Here is a 7,764-nt window from a genome sequence, read left to right on the forward strand (position 1 = left end):
AAGAGTATATGATAGATCAACTTATATTTTCAGTCTCTAGAACTTTTTAGTTTTCAGATTTAAGTATGAAAGAGTATCTGAATTAGTGCAGGCATATGGTTGCATTTTATAGTTGTAGGTTGCAGTGTGAACTAGAAGAGTATAAAGGATGATGCTAATCCATGGGGATTGATTATATTTCTACATAAGATCGCAAATCAGTGGTTTTTGATTTTATGGTATGACTCGATGCCCAACACTAAAGGAAACTTGTCTACTAATTCTCGGCATCCCATAGGGGGAAGCAGTCCCCATTGGAGCCGAAGTTGTAACATGATTAGTTTTGATAATTTAAATTCTCTGATAGAATAAGTTTTAGTAGTTTATAAATAGTAAATGGGTATTAAAGATTAAATGTGCCCTCAAAATTTAAATTTAAGTTGCATTAGCTGGTTGATTTATTTGATCATGCATTTAAACATGATTAAATGATGTAATAAAGTAACTTAAAGCATGGTTTAAACACTGCTGGGAATGAATTTTCCCAACCTAAAAGAGATTTTTGTTGAAAAAATCCTCGTACAAAAACCCTCTCATTTATCTAACAACTATTATGGTTTGGGAGGTGAAAATGCATCTTTGAAGGCATGTTTTCCAGACATTTATTGTTTTACTCACATTTTTGAAGACGATATGTTGACTAAACAAAGATGAATATTTGGAAACTGGAAGAGGTTTTGGTTCATAAAATCACAAAATACAAAATCCTATCTCATGTTTCACACAGGTGTTAGGTTTTGGGAGATACATGCTCATCATGTTTAGCCTATTTTTTCGACAATGCAATGTCTAGTTCAAGCCACCTTTTTGTAGAAACTATTGTAGATAATTCGATATAAATATTGGGAAACTAGAGGAGATTTTTTTCCTAAGGTAATATAATACAAAAACCTCTCATAGTTTTCACACAACTATCTTGGGTTGAGATATTCGAAGGAATGATTGGACCCTATTTTTCATAAATTCAAGAGGAAAAAGATCAGGACATTTAGTGACTTGGAGGCCAACTCATCAAATATGAGTTGCAATAAAATTCGAATTTCTCTTCTTTATCAATAGAAATCCTTAAGGATAGTACAAGAACTATTCAAATAGTTTTAGTTACCTCTATTTGTGTTATATTTTTGTAATACATGTTTCAAATATTTGTAGTAGCTCTTGATATTTTTATCAAGATATATTGTGAGGAAGTTGTATAAATACTTAATCAATTGAAGTAATATGTGTGCGCTTTTGATGCCAAGGCTCTTCACTTTGTAATAGCTTCGATTATAGGATTTCTAATGGAAGCCTTCCGACTCCAGTTTGTCAAAATTTTGTGATTTGTAGTATGTCTTTCTAGTGTTTCACATCTTATTTCTACACATGTTCAAATCATTTATAGGAAGGTCTGGGTAAGTGTGGATTGAGTATCAATATATTCTTAAATCCCCTCCAAAATCATAACCTTTAGAAAAATATTAGCTTATTGGATTGTTTATCCAAGATAACTCCTCTTTGACTGGTTTCTGCTTTATGCATTCTGATAGACATTAAAGGAGATTAGCTTATAGGACTATCTATTCAAAATAGCTCCTCTCAGAATTGGTCTCAGTTTGGCCTTCTTCAGTACTCTACAATGTGTTTTGTTGGGCTGTAGAAATCTTCTACATGCATCCAAATTTCGTTAGTTGTTAAGAAGTTTGTCTGACTAGTTAATTATTAGGAATATCCTTACATTCTTCTATCATAATCCTTGAAAATCGAAGTCATTTTGTTAGGCTGGAGGCTGACATGTTCTGAAGGGACCCTGTTAGAGGGGCCTTTAATCATGGATAGAGATTGCCATTGATTGCCAATCACCCCCAAGTAATATTGTAAATCTAGCCATTGTGCTTCAAAGGTTGTTGTTTAGTGAGAGGTGAACAACATTAAACAAAGCCTCATAATCACTGAGGGAGCCCCCTCTGGTTCAAGGGCAAGCGTGAACCTAAAGGCTGGCTGAGTTGGTTTCCTCATGTAGTTTTTGCAGCCAAGGACTGCCTACGAGAAATAGGTACAACAAGTCTCCCAAGAAATAATGAACATCAACATTGCGAGATTGATGGTTTCAATTTTTGTTTTATTATCATGGTGAATATGCTTAGAAAATAAAAAGTTACAAATTCAAATTTTTAATTGAATCCCAATATGGAAATAAATCCACATAAGAGGATAATTTTACATTGAAGGAAAACAAAAATAACTTACAATGAACAAACACAATGATGCTATTTTTTTCTTCCAACCCAAACTTCCCATTTTTTTAGCAACGTGGGGCCAATATGCTTTTGGAGGTTCTTACATGTAGAATATCTGTTAATTATTACCTGATTCATCTAGGCTTGCACCCAGAAAGCTAATTTGGAAAATAAAAATAATGAATACATATGTAAGGATCTGTCTTATAAAAAAACCAACAAAACCACAGATTTCCAGAATAACATAAAAAGGAGCTAGCGTGTGACCTGTAGCAGGTAAGAACATTGAAGAGTTTAGGATCTCTACAAGCTATGACAGTATCCGATGTTCATGATGAGACCCGCTTCATGATGATCCCATAGTACACACACATCTAGAGACACCATAAATTTGAATGAACAAATGAAGTTTTGGATTGTTAATTCTTGATGATGATGCAACTACTGTTTCCAATTAGATACAACAAATATTTATAACCATAATAATACTCCTAATAATGACCCCTTAATTGCTTATCTTCTATCATCAATATTCTTGTCTGAAACTACAATTACCATTACAAATCATGAACATTTGCATTGGCATCAATTTTCTTGGCTCTCAGACATGAGGAGCAGGAATTTGTCTTGGTGTTGGGCTTGCAAGACAAGGAAGAGGAGGAACCTCATTGTGGTGCTTAGTGCTAAATTATATTATTGGAAGGCTTCTTTTCTTGAATAAATTCCATCCTTTTCTTGCTACTACTTTGTGGATATAGAATATCATTCTCCATAATCATTTCCTGCATCATTTCCCAAATTCTGTCACGATTGATCGCACCTCCATAGACCGATCCTACTAACCCTATCCTTAACCCTACCCCTTTTGGGGAAAATTTACAAGAGGGGGTAATGAAAGAGGTAAAGAATAGCATCCCGTATTGGCGACGCTGCCCCATCCATATTGATGGGCCACATTTTTTCCTTTTCTATTATTCTTGTTCTTTTTCTTCCTCTTTATTATCCCCAAGAATTCAGGCATGAGGAGGTGGAAGAGGTGGAGCTGATGCAGAGAAGGAGGGGAAGAGGTGGGGTAGAGGAAGGAGAAGGTATATGCCATCACTACTTCATATTACTAGTGCATATTGATATGAATACTACTAGCGAAATAGATAACTACCCTATATAATCATATTCACATGCCACAACTTCATCTAGATTCATCCACATATTTTATGGCATGTTATGGAAAATAGAGTGAGGCAAGTCAACTCATGGCATGTTGTCAAAAATAGAGTCGTGAGGGAAGTGGATCTATGAGGGGCCCGTATGGCCACATGGACACATGTGGTAATTTAGATATTTGGTTCAAAATTATTTCACAAATCTCTTTGTTGGGTCTTGGCATAATATAATTTTATAATCTCTACAAGGATTGCAAGTGTATTACCGTGAGAGAAAAGGAATCGTCTAAGTCCCGTAAATATAAGTAGCCCTAGAAGATTACAGTAGGAATTGTAGTTTGGTCTCAAGAAGGAATATTTTTCCTTGTAAAAGCCTTAGGGTGATTACAAGAAATCAAGGTGTGAGCAACAATGATTTTGAAACTACTTTGTGATGGATTGAGAGCACTCGACAAAGTTTCTCCTAGGTAGTTAAAATATAGAAGCGAATGTGAATACTTCTCCTAGGTACCTTATTGCATTAACAACGATGAATGTATACAGATAACTCTTTCTTTTAACCTTCCCATGAGGCTCTTTCATATTAACGATATGAAATAGGACATACTCTTCAAACCTTTCCCCCTTCAGGCCGGTACATACTAGATATGCTACACTGGGAGGGAGGGGAGCGTCTTTTAGAATTGTATCGGGAAGACTCAATGGAAACAAGTAATAGGGTGCCCAACATATCTATCAAGGCTGATGGCAGGTATGTGATCATTGTCTAGGTGTTCAATCCAAGATCACTAAGGGAAGTTAGTGAATCCTGAGAAAGAACAGTTGATATCTTGCCTGGAGGGGAGCACATAATGAGAAGTGATAGAGAGTCTAGACATCAAAGAAATAGAGGTTATTTTAAGTGGTCTAATAGACTCATTTTACCATCCCCTAGGCCTCATCTAGAGGATTTTTGACTATGTGTAAACCTATAAAAATGATATTCCAATTCCTACCTTTTCTTTGTTAGCAAACATACCCAGGAATAATGATTAGTAGTTTCTTTCTTATTTTTTTAGTTCGGATGAAATTTGAAACTGTATCTAACATAACTCTATCCATCCCTTTTTGTTTCGTAAAGTCATTGTATTTCTAAGTTTATGATATTTGTAGTTGTTCCTATCATTGTTGTGCATAAGCCTTTTAATTTCTAAGCCATGATTATCGGTATTCTTTCCTTTTAATACTACAATGTGTTCTTGGGCTTGGTTTTGGAAGGACCTATTCAACACAGACAAAATGGACATAAGATTCAAGGGAAGAGATCTTTTATGGGTTTTGTTTTATGTGAACATGTTAAAAATACCATATGTGTCTTATTACTCAGGCGTAATTACATGATTATGATATTTTTTACATGTTTTTTCATATCAAATATTCCATGAATTTTCCCCTTTATGGATGGCCTCATTGTTATCTAGAAATACCAAGTTCTAGGTATGGACTCTCTGTGGGGTAATTTAAGGGTTGACCTTCAATATGTCTCCTATAACTAATCCGCAAGATACAGTAATGATGCTTGGATGGTAAGTCGATTAATATTGAATTTTTTTTTCTAAATTTCTCTCCTCATTCCTGCTATTCACTTGCTTCGATCGATTTCTTTAATTGAAGCTCTATTTTTTATCATTTTTAATTGGTATTTCCACACAGGTATATGGGCTTGAAAATTATAAAAGAAAGGTCAAAGAGTTCTCAATAACGTTAGTTAGAGCTATTTAATGGAGACATTTGAAATAAAAAATAACTCTTCACTATTAAAACAGCTTCTATCCTTAATCATGAAAAAACTGATTTAGTTCAATTTAGTAGTGTAGATTTCTCTCCAAAGCAAACAATATCAGAAGCACAAAATTGGCTTTTAAAGAATCTAAACTAATCCCTTTCATACTAGTGAACCATATCCTTTTTCAAAACATTTCCAACCAACAATCCCCATATACATGATATATATAAATCTATTTTTCTCATCTCAAATGAACTATGTGCTAAATCATCATGTCAATTAAACTTGACTCTTCAATACTGAATTTTTTTACGTGCTAAATTATCAACTCAAAGGTTTTTTTGACATCAAATCAAGAGAATTGTTTAATTTTATCACAATCGAATTATAATTTTTGTTTGATTTACTCTTTGTGTCATACAAATATGAACATAGCCCCACTTATCATAAATCTATTAAAATGAAACTCCATTTTTCGATATAAATATCTTAAAATGAAAATTTGTTTGTGAATATGAATATTGTAACAATTTGGGATTTTTTTCATAGTGAGAGAATCCTTGTCACAAAATATCGAGGTGAAGCAAAGGGATCGGTCTACAACTTCAGCTACGGTTGAAGTTAGCACTAGGGTTTTGACTTTGGGAAACATGGCGGGATGCACAAGGGGGAATGTTGATACCTCCTATAGTCAGGTAGTTATAGATGGAAGTAAGGACATGGGAAAGCAACATTTTAAAAAATGGCTGGAGAAGGTATTAGAGGCAAGAAGCAAAGGAACATTGGGAAGAAGCAGACTTCAAGAACATGAAGAGGATTAGCCGGAAACAAATAAGGAGAACGAGAATGGAGGCAACAGTGGAAAACCTAACTCCATAAGGACAACTGGGGTCTGCAAACCTAGGTCGAACATTATTCGCTGGGTCATATTGAGCGATCCAGTGCTTCAAGCACATAGGGATCATATGATGGAACATGTGATCATATGAAAATTTATGGGGTTATGGCTGACTAAGGTGGCGTTACACATTTGGAGGATCCATTGGAAGCCAAAGGGGGAAATAAATCTACATCTAGTTTCTAAGGGCTCCTTCACAGTGGTGTTCATGAGCCTAGAGGATAAAGATAGAGTTTTCGAGGGAGGACCATGTTTATACGCTGCAACAGGACTCTATATGTAGCCATGGATGATGAACTTTGTCCTGGAACGTGAAGCATTCCCATTCGTACCGGTATGGATTAGACTATATTGCCTTCCTCTGGATCATTGGCTACCAGAATCTTTGAAAACAATAGGCAACAAGTTGGGGCACTTCCTAAAGATCTAAGAGGCGACTCTGAAAGGAAGATATAGCTCCTTTGCCCGAATATGTGTGGAAATGGACTTATCTGGAGCCCTTATGGAAGTGATAATTTTAGAAGTATATTATGAAGAATGGGTGCAGACTGTGGACTACGAGTACATCCCATTTAGGTGCTGCAAATGCCATGAACATGGGCATTTATTCAGAGACTGCCCAACAAACAATATGGAAGGAAATGTGAAAACTACCAAGGATAAAAATCACGAGGGTTTTACCAAGGTTGGAAACAAAGGGAAAGGTGGTAAACGCCCACAAAATAAGATGAATGAGGATAGAAATTCAGGACACAATTGTTTCAAGATCCTACAAGAAGAAGAGGGGAACAAGGAAACAATCCAGAATATGGAGAACATAAACAATGAGAAGGGAAAGGAAGCTGACATGGAGGATATCATTTAAAAAAACCAACAAAAGTACAATCTACAAAGATTTATGGAGATAAGTAGGGACCATGAGATGATTCCAAGTGAAGTGGGAATGGAGGACCATGAACTACACGAGATTCTAGATAGGGAAAATCTAGATCTAGAGAAATTTGTGGAACAAGGGACGACCATAGTAGTAGATTCCTAGCCAAAATAGGATTATGATAGGGTGCAACATCTCTTTCTATGTAGATCACAATCAAAGGGAACTAGATTCAAAAGAAACCATGAAAGCCAAGAGCATAGTGGGTTAAAAATGATGGAGAATGTATAGGAACAATCTCCAAAGAACTCAGGTAGGCAAAGAGGAAGAAAAAGACAAAATGAACTGCTAAACGAATGTGGGAAACTACTAAATAACTCAAGTAAGATGAAACATCTTACCGGTTATTCGTTTATTACCCTTTCTTAATGAAGCTCACAACTTGGAATATTAGAGGCATAGGAAATAAAAATAAAGGAATCTTAGTAATAGAATTAAAGAAGAAAAACCAGATATGGGTTTTATTCAAGAGACAAAATATTCGATGGACAAGTTTAGACAAATTCATAATAAGTGGCTAATCAAGTATGAGTATCTAGAGGTTAAAGCAAGCAACTCGGTGGGGGGGATTCTCACACTGTGGGATCCATAGAAATTTGGAATCCTGGATGCTTAAGCATCCAGGAACTATGTTTCTTTGGTTTGTCAACCTGTAGGTGATAAGGAAATATACGTGATCACAAAAGTTTATGGACCTCAAAAGCTAGCAGACAAACTCAAGCTTCTCATCTCCCTCGAGGATCTAA

The 7,764-nt window shown here is 35.5% G+C and overlaps 1 pseudogene; it reads right to left on the reverse strand.

Annotated features, from left to right (window-relative positions):
* Positions 1–2,815: 2,815 nt before the first annotated feature.
* On the reverse strand, positions 2,816–4,003 carry LOC149256092 (uncharacterized; annotated as a pseudogene).
* Positions 4,004–7,764: the final 3,761 nt, after the last annotated feature.

Source organism: Pinus tabuliformis, chromosome 7 (assembly GCF_031772625.1).
Source record: "Pinus tabuliformis cultivar Carrire ecotype Pingquan chromosome 7, CPIR1, whole genome shotgun sequence".
Taxonomy (NCBI): domain Eukaryota; kingdom Viridiplantae; phylum Streptophyta; class Pinopsida; order Pinales; family Pinaceae; genus Pinus; species Pinus tabuliformis.